The sequence below is a fragment of the Ornithorhynchus anatinus genome, chromosome 10 (assembly GCF_004115215.2).
Source record: "Ornithorhynchus anatinus isolate Pmale09 chromosome 10, mOrnAna1.pri.v4, whole genome shotgun sequence".
Lineage (NCBI taxonomy): Eukaryota > Metazoa > Chordata > Mammalia > Monotremata > Ornithorhynchidae > Ornithorhynchus > Ornithorhynchus anatinus.
In genome coordinates, this window is record NC_041737.1 from 40,928,309 (window position 1) to 40,950,194 (window position 21,886).

The following is a 21,886-nucleotide window of genomic DNA, read 5'->3' on the forward strand; positions in this document are numbered from 1 at the left end:
AAATATGCCAACAAAGTAAGACAGAAACCCCTATAGCAAGATAATTAGTAGTAGAAAGAATTTTTTTAATGACATTCCCTACCACCTCTGAAGAGCTCTTCAGAGCATCCAGCTCTGATTTCTGGGGCTAATATTCTTGAGAACTCTTGGACACCTCCCTGGTGATCTTATAATCAAGCATGGACCTAGAAGTCAACTTTTGGTGATAGGAAACATGGAGGCTACACAGGAAACTTCTAGAACTCGAGTCAGGTAAAAAGATGGACAAAGGACCCAATATGGGTAAAGAACATTTTAGAGCCTTGTGACATCTGAAACAGCCTGGGGCTCACTGTGGAAATCCAATAACAGCAATGCTCTGAAGCATCCGAAGACCAGAGAAAAGAAATCAGTTTTTCAGAGTAAATCATTTATTTTACCTGACTTGTCCTCCTCTTCCCTGGAACTAGGCTTAGAGCACCTGAGGAGAGCACAGATAAATGGAAATGATATTATATGGAAATGTTGCCTGAGAAGAACAAATGAAGCAATTCAATCCATGATGACTGTTCCACAGTAGGCTGGGGAATTTGGGGCCCTATAGCTGAAATAAATAACTTGTTCTGATAATAAAAATTGCACATATTCTTCTGATGCCTATTTTTAGTGACTTTCTAGCAACTATGGAAATGGAAGAAAACTTTTTTTGAAAAATCCCAAACTCCAAAACTTAAAAGACTGCTGGAGTAATTAATGAAGACTACCATTTATGCTTCAGGGGTGTTTTCTATCAACTAGGGTTTGTCTTTAGTGCCCCCAAATCACAACTTTGAATCAAAAAGTCTGAGAAGCAGTGTAGTTTAGTGGAAAGAGCACAGATTTGGGAATCAGAGGTCATGGGTTCTAATCCCAGTCTTAATCCCCATTTTACAGATGAGGTAACTGAGGCACAGAGAAGTGAAGTGACTTGCCCAAAGTCACCCAGCAGACAAGTGCCAGAGCTGGGATTAGAGCCCATGACCTTCTGACTCCTAGACCCATGCTCTATCCACCACGCCATTCTGCTTCTCTAAGCTCAGACAGTGATTATGTCTGAGTTAGAGCCAACACTGATTAGGAAATGATATCCGGCTATATGGGAAGAGGAGGAGGAAGGAAATTAGGGTTAAGAAACTGAATGCAAGATCACGGTGACTATCAGAAAGACTTTTGGCAGTTTTGAAGAAGGAAATGGGGCATCATTAAGTATATTAGCATTTAATTTAAATGGAAAAATAAGATGTTAAACTGGAATGGGGCTTGCTGGTCAAGAGGTAACGTAGCATAGTAGTACGATTTCCTTGTTACTTTTATTGGATTGCTTAGCCGTTGTTCTGGAGGAAAGCATGGAATATTAAAGGGATTGAAAATGAGCTTTATGGGCAGAAGATGACTCTGAATTGGGAAACCAAGATCAATATTTAAATTAGTAGCTCTCCAAAAATGCATTTAGAACTCAAAAAGCCAAAGGAAAATGGAAAGTTCCAATTTTCCTCACCAAAATTGTTCTTGCTTCGGTAATAAGACAAAATAATGCATGTGCTTCAGTGAGATAACATACCCCAGGGGATGTTAGAAGCACAAGCAAAAGTTGATTTCCTTCAAAGACCTATGACTGTGAAATGGACAGGAAAGAAACTGACTGCAATAAAGTCATGCGTCTTTCCACCTCGAAGAATATTTGCTTCTAAAAACAAGCCAGGGACCACCTCTCACCTATGTAGTAGGCATGGAGGAAGATGGTATTTTCTGTTTATCGGCAATATATCAACTTTAAGAGAAAGAGAAAGTGAGGAAAATAGATATATTGAAAGAAAGAGGGGACAAAAAGATGAAATAGATTGAATGAGGGAATAAGAAATCGGGAAAGGATTTTTTGGAAGGAGAAAGTGGTACATGGGGAAGAGAAAGTATCAAATATGACCCAAGCACTGTATGCCGCTCCCACTAATGTTTCCTGATGGTTCGGTAGTTGGTCATACATTTGGCCACATAACTGCTGTATGACCTTGGGCAAGTCACTTAACTTTCCTGGGCCTTTGTTTTTTCACCTATAAAATGAAGATTCAATACCTGTTTTCCCTCCTACTTACTCTGTGAGCCCCAAGTTGTACAGGGGCTCTGTCTTACTTGACTGTCTTGCATCTAACCTGGAACCATATACAGTTTTTGGCCCATAGTAAGTACTCAACAGATACCACACTGTTATTATTAACAAATACTTCATGAATAGTGTCATCAGCTTTGAAAGGTGTGAAATATTCCTGTATCCTGGGTTCTAATCCAAGCTCTGCCACTTTCCTGCTGAAGGACCTTGGGTAAGTCATTTCCTTTGCTGGACCTCAGTTTCCTCATCTGTGAAGTAGGGATTCAAAACCACCTCCTCCTTCCCATACATAGACCATGAGCCCCGGGCGGGACAGGGATTGCATCTGACATGATTATCTTTTATCTCATCCAGCAGTTAGTTCACTTCTTGGCACATAGTAAGTGTGTAACAAAGTGGTTATTATTATTATCAGTAATAATAATACTAATCTGAATAGGCTTAGGCACATTCCTTACCTGTTTGGGTTCCCCTCCAAATCCCCTCCCAAAATATGGGGTGATGGATATAATTCAACAAGCAAGAGGGACAGAAACAAGGGTGGTGAATACTCAGGCTACTGTATTGCATAGTTTGGGGGCTAGGACACTGAGAACTTGTGGATCCAGGTGATTCTGCCACGAGGACAGAAGCCCAACTCAGGCACCTCAGAACAGTCCAGTGATAACTTGCTGCTATAAGTTGATGCCCCATGAAGCATCAACTGTAGGAGAAGGAAAGGCAACTGTCCAACCACATAGAGGCCCTTAAATTTGGACTGACAGGAAGATAGATGGGGAATCGCTGACATGGTACCATTTCTTTGCAGTTCTGTCACTTCCATTTCTTCCATCCTGCATTAATGCTGGGTGGCAGGCCAGCTGCCCTTCCAACCCCCAAGAAATTTTGGGCACGGGTTCTCATTCAACAGACAACAGTAATGAGCAATATACTTGCTGGGCTGCTAGTTTGGGGATGGGGTTCTCCTTTTCAATCAAAACTAAACCTGCTTTGAGGGAAGAATGCATAAACAAGTGGAGGGAGGCCATTGTTGTTGAATTCCAAACCTCTTTTAAAGAGATTTTGAAGCCCAGTGTTCATGGAGTAGTGGACAGAGCATGGACCTGGGAGTCAAAGTCATGGGCTCTAATTCTGGCTCCACCATTTGTCTGCTGTGTGACCTTGGGCAAATCACTTTTCTTCTCTGTGCCTGTTACCTAATCTGGAAAATGGGGATTGAAACTGTGGGCCCCAGGTGGGACAGAGACTGTGTCCAACCCAATTTGGTTGTATCCACCCCGGCTCTTAGTACAGTGCCAGGTACATAGTAAGTGCTTAGCAAATACTGTAATTATTATTATTACTTCAACTGTGAATTTTGGGATAAACACTGCAGCAGACAACCAGTGTGAAGTGCAGCATTCAGAAGTGGGATTCTCACCTCCTCCAGGATGCCTTCCCAGACTGAGGTCCCCTTTCCCTTTGCTTCTCCTCCCCTCCCCATTCTCCCCCCCCAACCCTCTGCTCTTCTCCCTTCCTCTGCTCTCAGCACTGTCCATACTTCTAAATATTTATTACCCTATTTATTTTATTGATGTGTATGTCTCTATGATTCTATTTATCTTGATGATATTTTGTTTTGTTTTGTTCTGTTATGTTTTGCTTTGCTGTCTTTCTCCCCCATTTAGACTGTGAGCCCCTTATTGGTCAGGGATTGTCTCTCTCTGTTGCCGAATTGTACACTCCAAGTGCTTAGTACAGGGCTCTGCACATAGTAATCTCTCAATAAATACTATTGAATGAATGTGTGTGTATGTAGATGTACTCCATGATACAGTCAAGTTATGTTCCTGAAAAGTGCAGCTTTCATAAATAGCTGTATTGTGAGATATAAATGCCCATAGCCTTACTTGTAATTAAACCCTACAGGTAAGTACAAATCCCCATTTCCTCTATTTCCCCTCCCCTGTTCCAGTGATTTTCTTCTCCTTCCCACACCCTAAACCTGCTTCCTCCTCCACCAATCTCCCCAGAATTTCCCACTCCACTATGTGCTATAGTTATACATTTTTTTATTTTGATCATGAGGGTAAATCAATTGTCCTCCCACCTCGTTCTATCATTGCTCACCGCCCTTCACATTCTGCCCTGTTCTGAGTGATTTTGTGTTACCAGAGTCCCACCTGGAACTCTCCCAGTGGTAGTCAGTCAATCATATTTATTGAGCACCTACTATGTGCAGAGCATTGTACAGAGTGCAATATAGCAATAAAAGCACATAGCCCCTGCCCACATTCTAGAGGGGGAGACAGTTTAGAGCGGGAGACAGGCATTAGTATAAATAAATGAATTACAGATCTATACATAAGTGCTGTATACATAAGTGCTTGTATGAAAAAAGGGAGGATGAATAAAGGGACCAAGTGAGGGTGATGCAGAAGGGAGTGGGAGAAGAGAAAAGGAGGACTTAGGAAGGCCTCTTGGAGGAGATGTGCCTTCAGTAAAGCTTTGAAGTGGGATAGCATAACTGTCTGTTGGATATGAGGAAGGAGGGCATTCCAGGCCAGAGAGGCGGGAGATGGGCAAGAGATCAGTGGTGAGACAAATAAGATCGAAGTACTGCGAGAAAGTCTACATTAGAGGAGTGAAGTGTGTGGGCTGGGTTGTACTAAGGGCTCACCTCCTCCAGGAGGCCTTCCCAGATTGAGCCCTCCCTTTTCCTCTGCTCCTCCTCACCTCCCCATTGCCCCTACTCCCTCCCTCTGCTCTATACCCTTCCTCTCCCCACAGCACTTGTGTATAATTGTACATATTTATTACTCTATTTCATTAATGATGTGTATATATCTATGATTCTATTTATCTATTTTGATGGTATTGATGCCTGTCTACATATTTTGTTTTGTAGTCTGTCTCCCCCTTCTATACTGTTAGCCCATTGTTGGGTAGGGATTGTCTCTGTTGCCTAATTGTACTTTTCAAGCACTTAGTACAGTGCTCTGCACATGGTAAGTGCTCAATAAATATGATTGAATGAATGAATGAATAGTAAGAGAGTAGGAAGCTGAGGTAGGAGGTGGCACGTTGACTGAGAACTTTAAAGCCAGTAGTCAGTTTCTGTTTGATGTGGAGGTGGATGGACTAGAGAAGCAGCATGGCTTAGTGGAAAGAGCAAGGGCTTGGGAATCGGAGGACGTGTGTTCTAATCCCAGTTCTGCCACTTGTCTGCTGGGAGACCTTAGGCAAGACACTTCACTTCTCTGTACTTCAGTTACCTCATCTGTAAAATGGGGATTAAGACTGTGAGCCCCACATGGGACAACCTGATTACCTTGCATTTACCCCATTACTTAGAACAGTGCTTGGTACATAGTAAGCACTTAACAAAAAACATTATTATTATTATTATTACCACTGGAGGTTCTTGAGGAGTGGGGAAAATGGTATGAAAGTTTTTGTAGAAAAATGATCTGTGGAGCAGAGTGAAGTATGGACTGGAGTGAGGAGAGACAGGAGGCTGGGAGGTCAGCAAGGAGGCTGATAGAGTAATCAAGTTGGGATAATAATAATAATCATGGCTTTTGTTAAGCATTTCCTATGTTCCAAGCACTGGGGTGGAATCAAGCAAATTGGGTGGGACACAGTCCCTGTCCCTCATGGGGCTCACAGTCTCAACCCCCATTTTACAGATTAAGGAACTGAGGCCTAGAGAAGTGAAGTGATTTGCCCAAGGTTATCCAGCAGACAGTGGTGGAGCTGAGATTAGAACTCATGACCTTCTGACTCACAGGCCCAAGCTTTATCCATTATGCCATGCTGCTTAAGTGATTTTAATGTGGTAATAATGGTAGCGGTTTGGATGGAGAGGAAAAAGGTGTATTTTACCGATGTTATGAAGATGGAACCAATGGTATTTGGTGATAAATTAAATATGTGGGTTGAAAGAGAGAGAGGAGTCAAAGATAACACCAAAGTTAGGGGCCTGGGAGACAGGAAGAATGGTGGTGTCATCTACAGTGATGGGAAAGCCAGGGGGAAGACAGGGTTTGAGTGGGAAGATAAGCAGTTCTTTTACAGACATTTTAAATCTAAGAGGGAGAGAAGGCTTATAGATTTGGGCTTCATCCTCATAGAGGTGGTAGTTGGACATGTGGGTCATGGCCATACCTCCAGCCCCTCCTTCTCCCACACCTGGGGAGGGAGGGGTACCTGGCAGGAGAAGGAGGGGTTGTTATTTGTCACTGCCCACTCACACTGCTCTCCAGCCAACCTAAATCTGTTTATCTTAAACACTGCAAAATGAAGAATCCCAAATTACAGGATGGTACAGTACAGTAGGGCAGAGGCTAGGAAGCACAACAGCCTCACACCTTGACTGCTGCCATACACTTGTAATTAACTGTGGTATTTGGTAAGTGCTTACTATATCCCAGATACTGTACTAAGCTCTGGGGTGGATACAGGCAAATTGGGTTGGTCACAGTCTCTTTCCCACATGGGGGTCTCAGTCTCAATCCCCATTTTACAGTTGAAGTAACTGAGACACAGAGAAGTAAAGTAACACGCCCAAGGTCACACAACAGACAAGTGGCAGAGCTGGGATTAGAATCCATGATCTTCTGACTCCCAGGCCCATGCTCTATCCACTACGCCATGCTACTTCTCTTTCTTGTCTTCTTGTACAACCTTCTCTTCCTGCATATTTACTGCACCAATTAGTTGGTTCTGCTTGACATGAGACTTGTGCTGTGGAAATAAAGTTCCTTAATACTTCAATTGTATCACTTCCAAATTGTGTCATTGAAACACACTTTACACCAGAAATAACTCTACATCATGTTGTATTAAATGAACCTATTCTATTATTTAATTTAGTGATCTAAACTCCTAATCATCAGCCTTAAAGCACTGTCAGCTTGCTCTCTTCTACCTCACCTTGCTACTCTCCTATTACAACCCAGCCCACATACTTCGCTCCTTTAAAGCTAACCTACTCATTGTACCTTAATCTCATCCTTCTCACCACCAACCTTTTGCCCTCATCCTGCCTCTAGATTGGCACATCCTCCCTCTCCATATGGGACAGATAATTACTCTACCATCCTTCAAAGACTTATTGAATGCATATTTCCTCCAAAAAGCCATCCAGACAAAGCCTTAATTACCTTTTCTCCCATTCCTTCTGCATTGCCCCAATTTGCTCCCTTTATTCATTTCCCCACACCCTTAGCCCCACAGCATTTTGCACACGAATCTGTAATTTATATTAATGTCCATCTCCCTCTCTAGACTGTTAACTTGTTGTGGGCAGGGAATGTGTCTATTATATTGTTATATTGTTCTCTCAAGCACTTTGCACAGTGCTCTGCACACAGTAAGTGCTCAATAAATTGATTTATCATCAGCATAGATTGACATGTAGGATCCAAATATGATAAGGGAAAGGAGGGAGGTACTAGAATGGATGTGTGAATGCTTCTGGTGAATCTCCAGTAATGAAAGAGGGCTCAAAGGAGTTTCCTATTGTTCAATGGGTTGTAGCAGCACTGCTGATAATGTAGGACAGTACAGCTCTTCAAAATATCCCAACTAGATCCTCATTTCCCCCAGAAGAGATCCTAGAGCAAAGAGTCCTTCAAATAAATAACAGTGAGGTCTGTGAATTCAAAATAGCATTTTAACATGATTTCCTGAACCTGTTTATTGATATTCTGTGAATTAAGTGCCATGTCAGCCACCAAACAGACACAAACTGAATTTGACTTAGAGGCTATATTCCACATTAGCAGAAGCATAAACAAATGTCAACAGGCAACTCATGATGATCAATAGAACTGCTAGCCTAAAAATCTATAACAATATTCCTGTCTTTCTTATCAAGGTCTTTAAAACAAAACTCATCAATGACAAGCTTTATGACAAATTCAGGGACTCATCAACCACATGTCCATAATGTTGCATGTCTCTCACCTTTCCACCAAGGTAGGCAGTTAAGTCTGATGGGTAGAACACTGGGCTAGGTGTCAGGAGATGCTAAAAGTATTAATTGTTGCTGAGCAAGCTGGGGGAACTTGCCCTATCAGATCACTTCTCTATGCCTCAGTTTTTCCCACCTGTAAAATAGTCATAAAAGTATCTCATCTTCCCTACCTTAACAAGGATGTTGTGTGAATAAATAACATAAGAGATAGGGAAATATAGATAAAAAATAGGATAGGAGATAAGAGATTTTAGAAAGGGGTTAATTACAAGTAAGATATTTCAGATGCGGAGATATGAATTTACATTGCTCTAACTTTTCCAAAGAAAAAAAAACCCATCTGATTAACAAACTTTCCTTCTTATAGAGGGCTTCCAGAAATAGACATTATTAGTTGCAGATTAACTGGTAAGGAATAGTTATCTCAAGGAATCCAATCCGGGAGGGGCGTGCCCCTAACTTTCCCCTCAGTACACCTAACCTTCCTTCTAGTAACTGTTCCATGAATAATAATTACGGTACTTGCCCCGGCTCTGCCACTTGTCTGCTGTGTGACCTTGGGCAAGTCACTTCACTTCTCTGTGCCTCAGTTAGAAGCAGCGTGGCTCAGTGGAAAAGAGCATGGACTTTGGAGTCGGAGGTCATGAGTTTGAATCCCAGCTCTGCCACTTGTCAGCTGTGTGACTGTGGGCAAGTCACTTCATTTCTCTGTGCCTCAGTTACCTCATCTATAAAGTGGGGATTAAGACTGTGAGCCCCACGTGGGACAACCTGATTCCCCTGTGTCTCCCCCAGCGCTTAGAACAGTGCTCTGCACATAGTAAGCGCTTAACAAATACCAACATCATATGAAAAATATTCATTATAAATAAAGTCATTGTTTTGGAATAATGGGTAGAGGGATCACTTCAGTCTGAATTAGAGAAGATTAGAAGCAGCATGGCATCACGGAAAGAACATGGGCCTGGGAGTTAGATGATCTGAATTCTCAACCCGGATCTTCTACTTGTTTATGTGTGAACTTGGGCAACTTACTTAACTCCTTTGTTCCTGTTATCCATAAAATAGGGATTAAGACTGTTAGCTCCCAAGTGTGACATGGGGATATCCAACCTGATTAGCTTGAATGTACCCCAACACTTAGGACAGTGCCTGGCACATAGTAAGCACTCAAATACCATAAAAAAACAAACAAACAAAAAAGAGTGAAAAATTCATGAGATGTGGGTAAAGAGACATGGATTGAATTCTTGCTATGGGACTCTGGGCAAGGCACTTTATTTCTCTGTGCCTCAGATTCCTCATCTGTAAAGTGGGAATTAAATACCTTTTCTGTCCCCTACCATTTGATAGTGAACCCCATGTGGGACAGAGGCTGTGTCTGATGGGATTACCTTTTATCTACCCCAGAGCTCACAATCATGCTTGATAGATTTACTCATCTACTTCTTTAAATCTGTTGACTTGGTAGTTGGAAAATTCAGGACAAGATCTATATGTCCCTCTCTTAGCTGCTGGCTCCCTGTTGCTTACCATTCCTCAGAATAGTAGAGAAGCAGTATGCCTAGTGGATAGAGCACAGGCCTGGGATTCAGAAGGACCTGGTTTATAATCCTGGCTCCAGCACTTGTCTACTGTGTGACCTTGGGGAAGTCACTTAACTTCTCTGTGCCTCAGTCACCTCATTTGTAAATGGGGATTAAGACTGTGAGCCCCATGTGAGACATGGACTGTATCCAACCTGATTACCTGGTATCTACCCCAGCTTCTAGAACAGTGGTTGACACATAATAAGAGCTTAATAAACACATTATTTCTGGCTGCTAGCAAATGTGGCAGAGCCACAATTCGAACCCAGGTCCTTCTGACTCCTAGGCCCATGTTTTATCCAGTAGGCCATAATGCTTCCCTGACAGCATGTAAAGGGGCCGGAAGGGTCCTCCTACCATAGGTTTCCTCCCTTAACTCAGCCTCCTGCCTGTGGGGTGCTCTCACCGAATGATGGGGCGAATCAGTGGATCATCTCACAGTGGCTTCAGAGTTCCAGGATACAAGTCACTGTCACATCCTTTATAATAGCCATGCCATAATTATGTTATTTAAAGTGTTTGTTAAACACTTTAACTGTGTGCCAAGCACTGGAGTAGATACAAGACAATAAAATCACTTCTTATGGGATCGAAGAGAATAGCAAGGATCCAAACCAGGAAAAACAGAAAAACTGAGACTAGAAAATAATAATGTCGGTATTTTTTAAGCACTTACTATGAGCAGAGCACTGTTCTAAGCGCTGGGGTAGATACAGGGTAATCACGTAGTCCCACGTAAGTCTCACAGTTAATCCCCATTTTACAGATGAGGTAACTGAGGCACAGAGAAGTTAAGTGACTTGCCCACAGTCACACAGCTGACCAGTGCCAGAGCCGGGAATCGAACCAATGACCTCTGACTCCGAAGCCCAAGCTCTTTCCAAATGACTTTAGTGGGTTAAATTCTTCTAGAGACACTGGGTTTTCTGTAACATTCCTTTCCACTGAAGCAGAAACTGAAGTAAATGAACTTACTGGGCTGGTTTGTCCACTGCCATGATCTTTCAGCAGCCCATTGCTAGAGATCATGGTTCTCCTTAGAACTTCTGGAGTAGTGTAAGCGCCTTGTGGGCAGGGAACCTATCTACCAACTCTCTTATATTGTACTTTCCCAAGCACTTTGTACAGTGTTCTGCACACAGTAAGGACTGAATCAATCATATTTATTGAGTGCTTACTGTGTGAATTTGGAAGAGTACACTAGAGCAAATAAATGCCATTGCATGCTTGATTGATTTATTTAATAATTTATCCTGCCTCCTTCTTCAAGTGTCCCCACTTTCAGATCACCATACAGCAGTCATTTGGGTATCCACCTGTCACCATTCTACTCACAACACATCTGTGTTGCTCTGATCATTGCTTTAGTATTATTTGGCTAATTGTTTCAGTCCTTGACACTGAGTATGGATTGGAGGTGACACTGATGAAACTATCTCAGAAATTTGGATGTGCCTTCAGAAGTGACTACCTTGCCTATTCACTCTATCTCTTATAATTCAGTTTTTATATTCCCTGCCACTATGCCATTAAGCATTAGATTTTGTGAAATGCAGAATTTACGTGTCTAATCACTACATATACGTCTAACAGCACCTTGACATTCTCAGATGCTAACTAACTGATTTTATCTTGAGAAAACGATCTTCAAAAGGGTTTACTTCTGAATGTTTGCACTGCATTTCTTACTTTTAATGCAATATAGGAAAACCCTTGTGCAAACCATGCAAATGAATAAACAGTGATTTTTCAAGCCTCCATTCAAAATTGGACCTCAATGATCTACAGGGTTTACTATGGGAAGTGGTAAATTATTTACGATAGAAATAGCCTGGCCAAGTGGAAAGAGGATAGAACTGAGAAACAGGAGGCCTGGGTGCTAATCCTAATGCCTTTTGAAGAAATAATGATTCTTTAGTGGTGCTGTTATTTCTTGAGCAAATAGGATATACAGATTTTCAAAATTCACAGAACATTTAATAAAAGAAGTAGACAGAGCAATTAGGGGCTGTGCCTATGTATTGACTTCTATCACCATAATAAAGGAAAACCCAACGTAATTCAGATTATGATAATCCTGTGACATTGATGGTAATCTGAAAACATTGAGCTATGGTCCAGATTTCTCTGCAAGTCCTGGATTCACACATAAATCTTTATTGTATTCTGCTTCCTTTTTCACTGAATCTAGTAAAGATCCACTAACGTTAGGAGAGACTCTAAGATTTTTTTCATCACGATAGTCATCACCAGTAGCATTTACTAAGCACCTGCTTAATGCAAAGCATTGTCTTAAGTGGTAAAACAAAGATATAATAATAATAGTATTAAGTGTTTACTGTGTGTGAATCACTGTACTAAGTGTTGGGTAGATACAAGATAAGCAGATCCCATAATGGGGCTCAGAGTCCAAGTATCCTGGTTATGCCACTTGTCTGCTGTGTGGCCTTAGGCAAGTCTCTTAACTTCTCTGTGCCTCAATTACTTCATCTGTAAAATAGGGATTAAGGCTGTGCACTCCATGTGAGACTTAAACTGTTTCTAACCTGTTTCTAACTCCAGTGCATAACATACTGCCTGACACAGTTAAGTGCTGAACGCATGTTTTTTTGTAAAAAAGGAAGGAGAAGAGGTACTGAATCCCCTTTTTGAAGATGAGGGAACTGAGGCACGGAAAAATAAAATGGCTTGTCAAAGGTTACACAGCATGTAAATGTCGCAGCCAGGATTAGATCCCAGGGTCTCTGACTCCTAGGCCCATACTCTTTCCACTAGGCCACAGTGCTTCCCTAAAAAGACATGGTCCTTGCTCTTGAAAAGTTTAGGACACATAAATTGATAAATATAAAAAGGTAAAAGAGGATAATCATAGATGCATATCTCACAAAGTAAGCAAATAAATGAATACTTAATAAATGGTTAAACATATTTGTTAAAGTGGTTGATAGGGTAACAAGATAAGCAGTTGGGATTAGTCAGGGGATAATTCTCAGAATAGGATTTTTTTTAAGGGGGATTTGCAGGACCTTGCTTTAGCAGACAATGGAAAGAGAAAACTCCAGGGAATGACCAATAAGTTGATTATTAAACAGTTGCCAAAGAGGTACAGTCAGAAGGATTCCCTAGGTGTAAAGAGGAGTGCACGTTGGGCCGCAGTGGGAGAAGAGAGTGGATAGGTAAGAGGAAGGTAGCTTTCTTGTGATTGCAGGATGGATTAAGCTCCTTGTGGGCAGAGAAAAGGACTACTAAGTCTCTTATATTGTACTTTTCCAAGTGTTTAGTACAGTGCTCTGTACACGGTAAGAACTCAATGAATATGATTGATGGAGTACGGCAAGAAACAGACTCACTATGTATTATTATTGCAATGTATCAGTTTAAATAATTAAATTTACATTTTTTAAAAGAATGGCTGGGTCATTATTGCTTAGAAGGCTTAAAATGACCATTGCCTAGAATCTTCTCTACACAAGAGTTCAGGCAATGATAAAGTTCATTGGATTGGAGAGACTAAAAATGGTCCTAGAATGTGAAATTAATATTTTTATAAGATTTCAGGGTTTGAAAATAATCTCTTATGCACTAATAGCACAGCATTCTCTTTGTTTCATTCCAAACATGTATAACTTATGGGTTTATTACGTGCCCTTGCACCTTGAACTGACTCAACTTATGGAAGATTGAGTCTTCAAAAGGTTGGTGCAGAAAAACCACATTGATAAGTTTAACAAATTCAGAGATGATTTGCTTACAATTCCTTTTGCTAAATTAATAAAGTGCTGGAAGTGTTGGGTCTTTGCAACTGGAAAAAATGCTAAAGGCAGCTAAGTTTAATAACATTCCTCCTTTTGTTATATTGGAGAGAATTGCGATGTAAAATCCATTAAGTTCTATTTAGTTTAGCTAAATTTGCCCACTTGGTGACATTATAATCAATGCTCTCCAACAGTTTATTGGGAATGGAAAAAAACTTGACATCCCCCCACCCCCCAGATACTTATCATTAACACCTGGTTTACAGGCCTTGCACAGTTTCTCTGAGTTCTGTTTTCCTTTGAAACCCATCAAGGGATCTGAGTTCTAATCCTGCCTCTATCACTCGAAGCTATATGACTGGGAAAGTCATTTCACTTCTCTATTCTTCATATTCCTTCTTTGTAAAAAGGGGATTAAATAGCTATTTTATTATCTTTTAGACTGTGAGCCCCATGTGGGACAGAAACTTTGTCTGATATTATTTTGCATTTGCCTCACTGCTTGGCAAAAAACTCTAGGTCCTTTATTATTATTATCATCATCATCATCATCCTGGGAGGCAAAGGTGTAAAAGTGACACATGGAGAAAATTTTGATGCTCACCAAAGTGCCTTGTTCTCATTTCTCCCACCTTTTCTGTCTCTGACCTTTTGCTCATGTCCTTCCTCTGACCTGCAACTTCCCCCCCACTTTAAATAACTGTGGGTTTCATTAAGCACTTACTATATACTAGAGACTGTACTAATCTCTGGTGTAGATACCTTACAGTCAGGTCACTGTGCTACATGGAGCTCACAGACTATGCAAGATCATAGATTTTTCCCCATCTTCAAAACCCTTCTTGAAATCACATATCCTCCTTGAAGATCTTCCTTGATTTATTTTCTTTTACAAGGTTTTATTTCCACTCTTAATATGGGAATAGCCTATCGTGTCAACACTCCTGCTTCAACTATGCACTTGGAATTCATTTACAATTTCCTAGAGAACTTCTGTTTATATTTTATTTTCCTACTCTATTACTTACCAACTAGCTTATTTGCATGCATATCCACTTTTCCTTCTTTCAATCTGTGAATTATTTGTGTCTGTCATCCTAACTAGATTGTAAGCTTCTTGAAGGCAAGGATTGTGTCTTCTAACTCTACTGTATTCTTCCAAGTGTTTATCACAGTGCTCTGTACAGTAGGTGCTCAATAACTACTTTTAATTTGACTGAGGGATAGAAACACATACCCATCTATGAATTTGTCCCTCTCTTTCAGTTATTGCCATGGATTCCTTGGAACACTGCTGAATCTTCTAATTTCCAAAACAAACCAATTTGGGGACTCTGACAAGGAAAGCTTTTGAAATAAACCAACAGGGAGTGAACAAAAAATGCTAAATACAAGGAATTGTATAATGATAAGGAGGTATGTTCAGTCAATTAGCTTAAGTCTTTGAATTTCAATTGACCAGAATATGCAGAGATTCTTCAAGCAATAAATCCATGGAAACTGGGAAAATAATGGTCTTTCTCTGAAGATTTCATCCTAGCAGAATCCTGGCCCTCTAAGTGTGCTCTACTCAGAGAATGGAGGTTGGTAGTGAAAACCAGAAAATAAACAAATTCAGCCTAGTTGTCCCCTCAGTCTCCAGTGAGAACTAGCTTCCCTTCTCCCCACAACCATATAAAGCCCCGTGGATTTGGTTAGTGAATTTTGGGAACCCCCCAGCCGGATTGGACCTTATCAGTCATTGTTTCTAAATGGACACATGGAACTCTTCCACCACAACAGAGAGCAAGCATATGGAATTCCTTACTGCAGGAAGGTGAACTGGCAGAATGTAGCAGAATACCATTATTACTACTAGCAGCTTTGGGTAAGGAATACAGAATTCTGATCAACTATGGTAGGATGGGGTAGGGTCTAGAATTGGGTATCCTAAAAGTAAGTGAGGCTGTGAGCAGAGAGGGGAACAGGAAAAGAAAAGAAAGAAGAAGAGCAGAAGGAGCAAGGATTAGGTCTACCTATTAGTATTGAGTTGTGTTGTACTCTTCCAGGTGTTTAATACAGTCCTCTGCAGACAGTAAGTGCTAGTGGCATAGTTGGTGGAGCATGGTGCTGGAAGTCACAAGATCGTGAGTTTTAATCCCGGCTTGGCCATGTGTCTGCTCTTTGACCTTGGGCAAATCACTTTTCTGTACCTATCTCATCTGTAAAATGGGACAGGGATTGTGTCCAACACTATTTGCTTGTATCCGGTGCTTAGTACAGTGCCTGGCACACAGGAAGGAAAGAGGAAGAGATGCTCAAGAAAAGTGGAAGAGGAGGGAGGGAAAGCATGAGAACATGGGTCTCCCGCTCTGTTTTCTCACTCCCTTCTGTGTTGCCCTTACCCTTGAATATGTACCATTTATTCAACCCGCCCTTGCTCCAATAGCACTTAGGTGTGTATTTGTAATTTATTTATATCAGTGTGTCTCTCCCCCTCTAGACTGTGAGCTCATTGTGGACAGGGGAGGCGTCTATTAACTCTGTTATAGCATACAAGCACTTAGTACTGGGCTCTGCACACAGTATGTGCTCCATAAAGATGATTTATTGATTTATGTAGGTATTTCCAACTCTTCATGTAACTGAGAAACAAATACATATCAGTCTTTATTTTTTAATGGGGGAAAACAAACCTAAAATGAATATAAAGACAGACCTATGGACTTCTGACTGTTGTGGTGGAAAGTTTTCACAGTGATTACAATGGACGAAGAAAATGCAAGCATCTGCATTATCATTGTCCATTTTGGCAATCTACCCTTCAAAGTCCAACAGAGTTAGCTCACTCCTAAATTACTTCAGGGGACCGTCACTTCACCATCAAAGTTCTGGAAACAGAATAGAGCTAAATAAATATTCATGTCCTTTCACTTTTAAGTTTACTGACTCTGGTTTAAAAACATGAGCTTTGGTTTCCCGTTCCATTTGCAGAATCAAAACCTCATTCCCCTGAGAACATTGTTTGAACCACAAGGTCCCCTTAGGATTGGTATTTAAATATTTGCTTGAAATACTGAAATGAAATTAGCAACTTAATTTCCAAGGAAACAGCTGTTGGTAAAGCTGACAAACATAATTGCCATTTATTAATACTTTGTAAGCCTGAATATTAAAGTCCCTGTCAATTTATGAATTTTTGTTGGCATCCAGATGCAGAATCACACACTAATAGCTTTTCTTCTTAATTTCCTTGGGCAGAAAAGAATAAAATCCTTGTGCTCTATTGATTTGGGTTCTTTTGAAAATATAAAAAATGTTCTAGAAAGATTCATAATAAAATTCTCACTATATCATCTAAAAAGAAATGTTATTCTAAATTAATCAGCATAATGTTTGGAATTAAATTAATGGGTGCTTTTTCAGGACCTTGATTAGAGAGTCTTTGGAGTTTTAAGATGTTCAAATTTCTTCTAAGAAGGGTTAGGATTCTAAATTAGTGGCCCTGGGCAGAGCAGAGACACATTCATTGTCCCATTTTAAGACACTGATCCTCCCAATCAGTCTGAAATCCGAAATCATAGAGTCGTACCAACAATGACATGGAGAAAAACATGTACATTTAGGTAATTGAGGTACGTGCCTTACCTGCATTTTGGATGAATGGTTAAGTATTTTGAATTGTTTTTCAGCTGACTCCTTTCATCTATACAAATGGCGGCATTGTAAAAATAGTAATAATTATTTTGGTATTTGTTAAGTGCTTACTATATGTCAAGCACCATGCTAAGCACTGGTTGATAGAAGAAAATTAAATTGGACACAGTCCTTGTCCCAGACAGGGATCACAATCTAAATAGGAGTGATTACAGATATTGAGTCCCCATTTAACAAAGGAGGAAACTGAAGCACAAGAAAGTTAAGTGATTTGCCTGAGGTCACACATTAAGCAAGTGTCAGAGTCAGAGTTTGCTCTTTCCACTAGGCAACAGTGCCTCTAGAACAACTCAGAGCAATGGTTTCACATTTCCAATCCATTCATAGGCCTCTGTATTTCCTGAACTATTTCCTAGAGAGACTTTCTCTAGTAGGTTTACTTTTCAGAAGAATACATAATAGGATTAGCTACGACCTGATTGGGTGAGGAAATCGGTTAGAATAGCTTGGATTTCTTATCTGAAGTTTGTGAATGGGAAATGGAAACTGAAAGGCAGTGAGGGGAGAACAAAAGATTAAATTTCTAGGAATAGTTCCCTTAGAGTCTCTTCATGATCCTGTACCCACCCACATGTTGAGAGTTCATCAATTTCTTTGAAGTTAACTCACTCTCCTTCACAGAGACACTAGAGTCCAAGAAGCAAAAGATTGAAAAAGTAATAAATGTAAATATGCCCACATCAAAACAATGTCAAAGAAAGGGGAAAATGTATTGGCTAGAAATAGGAAGTACATAAATCCTGCATTTTCCCTTTCAGACTGGATATGCTTTTGACAAATTTACTGTATTAGCCTGAAGACTTGATATGAATAGCTAGGGCCAGATTTTTCCCAGTGTGAATAGTGGCTCTATTAATCGATCAAATAATTCATCAATTGGTTTTATTTAATTTACTCCTACCAAGAGTAGAGCACTGTAAAAAAATTTGGGAGAGTATTTTTCTTTTGTCTCCCCCACTAGATTGTAAAGCTCCTGGATGGCAGGATTGTGTCCACCAACTCTATGGTACCCTCCCAGGTGCTTAGTACAGTGCTCTGTACACAATAAGTATTAAATAAATATCATTGATTAATTTATTAATAGAGTTAGTAGCCATGACCCTTTAGTTCAAAGAGCTTCCAACCTAGCAGAGGAGTCAGACACAAAGTAATTTGCAGAGTGGCCTAGTGGAAAGAGCTTGGGCCTGGGGGTCAGAGGGCTTGGATTCTAATCCCCTGTCTGCCCAATGCTTGCTGTGTGACCTTGGGCAAGTCACTTAGCCTCAGTTACCTCATTTTTAAAATGCTCATTCAATCCTACTCTCTCCCACTTAGACTGTGAGCCTCATGTGGGACAAGGACTCTGTCCAACCTGATTGTCATACCTATGCCAATGCTTACTACAGTGCTTGACACATACCAAGTGTTTAACAAATACTATAAACAATTGCAGTTAGGTAGAAAAAAGAAAATGAAAAAAGTAACAGCAGAAAATATGTCAGTGTATACCAAAGAACTGTGGGTGGTTGTGATAGTATAGGGACTGAAGTGGCCCAACATCTATGCACTTGGATATGTGATATTTAGGCATTTGATATTGTGCCCCACCTTCAACCTCACAACATATATAAATATATGTAAATATATAAAACTTTAGATTATATATTAATTATTTATATTAATATCTCTCTCCCCCTCTAGACAGTAAGCTCATTTGGGGCAGGGAATTTGTAAGCTAACTCTATTATATTGTACTCTCCCAAGCTCTTAGTACAGTGCCCTGCAAGTAGTAAGCACTCAATAAATGCTATTGATTAACTGAAGTTTGCTTAGGAATAAGCACTGAGCAATCTATCAAACCATCAACTGGGATTTCACTTCCCATTTTCAGATGGCCCAGAGAACTATTGACTATCTGAAGTCAGTGAAAAGCTCACGTAAGTGTATCGTATGGTGGATGATGAATTTTTTTCATTTTGAATTCATAATTAACTTCTGATTAAAGAACAGACAAATCTTAGAGGCAGGAGAAAAATCTCATTTAAAAAATCACTCTTAAAAAGGAAGGTCTGAAACCCCAGCAAACTTTATAGCTAGTCAAGAGTCACAAAACTTCTCTTTGCTAGGAATTTTAGATATAAGTAAAATTAATTTTACTGATCATTATTTATGACATCTTTTGACTTAATCAGCTGAGTGCCAAATCAATGATTCAGTCATACTGAAGTGTGTGCAAAGACATAGAGGATCTGGGATTGCAAAGCCAAGTTTAAAGTAGGCTGATAATCAAATTTTTTTTGCCTATCCAAGTTCTGTTCATAGAAAGGAGCAAATTTGGGCATGATGGAAAGTGGTGACAAATCAAAATAACATTCAAAATCAATCATCAAAACGCTGGTAGGGGGTCCATGATTCACTAAGTGAGTTTTGTAGTGGATGGTAAATTTTCATAAATAGGATCATTTTTGGGATTAAATGATTTGAAACCAGAAAAGGAACAAGAGAACAATCAACTGAAGAACATCCCGTAACAATAAAAATACGTGGACACAGAGCAGATATATTACCTTGGTTACACCTTGTCAAAAAGACAAAACTTGGTACTTCCCAAGGGCAGTTCAATTAAAATCCCAAAGGAATGAAGAAAAAGGGTTAGGGAACCATTTCGTGTGAATTTAGCAACAAAAATCTTGGTTTCCTAAACAATAACCATGAGAGCATTTTGTGATTTTCATGAATGGGTCTACCTTTGAATCTAGATAATTCAATTCATTATCCACTTAATTGAAGTCCACGTGTTTAAATCTTCCTTTGTCTCGATTATCAGGATCAATCAGGTCAAATTAAGAATTTGAAGCTAAATTACCTAGAGTCTTTCAGAAACAGTAGAAGAGATTGAATAACCTCTCCGTTTGTCATGATCTTGAGTCAAGGTTAGAAAAACAGCAGATGTTCTGATGTATTCTGTGTGAAATAATCATAGAAATATCAGATTGCTCATTCTACAACCTAAAAGAAACAGAAAGAAGGGACAATGTGTGTCGGACTTTTTTTTTTCCCTTAAGCACATTCTGCGGTCTCTTAAATCCTATGCATGAGCTACTTCTCTAAAAAGTGACTTCTTGAGTGTCCAAGTCTTATTACATCTGATTTTTGCGGAAGACTGTAATCATAAAACCTGAGATGTTTCACTTAGCATTTGTATGCACAGGAAGTTCAGAAGAGGCATTTTTCAGACATGCAGGACAATTTCATTCCAAATGGCAAGGTCCTGCCTCTGCCTCTCTTCTATTGTAACTGACAAATAATTGTTGTTTCAATAGCTATTTTGTACATTACTGTTGTTTAAATTCCTAGCCTTCTTTCCTAACTATGAATAAGTGTGTGGATTTGATTTGCTTAGTAACAGAGATTGATGAGTGTGTGATTTTATTAATTCTGAAGGTTTTTCTTTGTTACATTTCCTTCAGTAATATCGACCTTTCTTTAAAACAATTATTGTGTTTCTCCATGGCAATTTTCCTCCATGAGGAACACATTTAGATACTGCATACTAATTCATGAACTGATTGTCACTGGTATTGAATTAGTAACCTCATGGTTTTTTCCTCTCTCAGCATATTGTAAATGGAAAATGAATCACCAATTTATTTTGTTTTTAACTGACAAGACTGTGGCTCTTCCATCTCCTCTTTGGAGGGTTGGTAGTTGTATTTATCTTCAAGGGATAGTCATTAATTTCTGACTTTGGGTTGCACTCTGGGTATTTAGTTTGCCTTTTTTCCAAAGAAATCTTTGACTTTTGAATTTTCTTTGCAGATATTTTCTGTAATTGGTAGCCAAAAAGGGGTGCCAGACCTAGCTTGAAAAACGGCCCCATTTTCATCTCAGACGGTTCATTTGTACATTAGAGTTTGGGTGGTTAAATATTGAGGAGGAAGGCTGGTTCATATGAAAATGAACCAAGCTGAGGTTTTAATTAACATTTGACAGGAACTATTTTTCTGTAAAGAGTGGTCTTGAATTCACTTATCACCTGAGCAGCTGGATGAGCGATTTCAGGGCTATTCTTGCATGGAGAATGCTTCTTTTATCATATTGATTATAAGAGAAGCAGCGTGGCTCAGTGGAAAGAGCCTGGGCTTGGGAGTCTGAGGTCATGGGTTTGAATGCTGGCTCCACCACTTGTCAGCTGTGTGACTGTAGGCAAGTCACTTAACTTCTCTGTGCCTCAGTTACCTCATCTGTAAAATGGGGATTAACTGTGAGCCTCACGTGGGACAGCCTGATTACCCTGTATCTACCCCAGCGCTTAGAACAGTGCTCGGCACATAATAAGTGCTTAACAAATACCAACATTATTATTGGTGGCAAGAGAGGAAGAGCAGGATCTCTCAGTCACAACACCCCATACCCCCCCATTTCCCCATCCAATCACCAACTCCTTTAACTGCATTAGACAAGATTGTCAGGAGGGTGACATTCAAGATTGCTCATTCCAAGTAGGTACCCAACCGGCGACCCTAAATAATTACGGTATTTGTTAAGTGCTTATTATATGTGCCAGGTACTTTACTAAGCACTGAGGTGAATGCAAGCAAATGGGGTTTGACATAGCCCCTGTCCCAAATGGGGCTCACAGTCTTAATCCACATTTTACAGATGAAGTGATTGAGGCATGAAGAAGTGAAGTCATTTGCCCAAAGTCACACAGCAGACAAGTGGCAACTCAAATTAGAACCCAGGCCCCTTTGACTCCCAGGCCCACATTCTAACCGCTAGG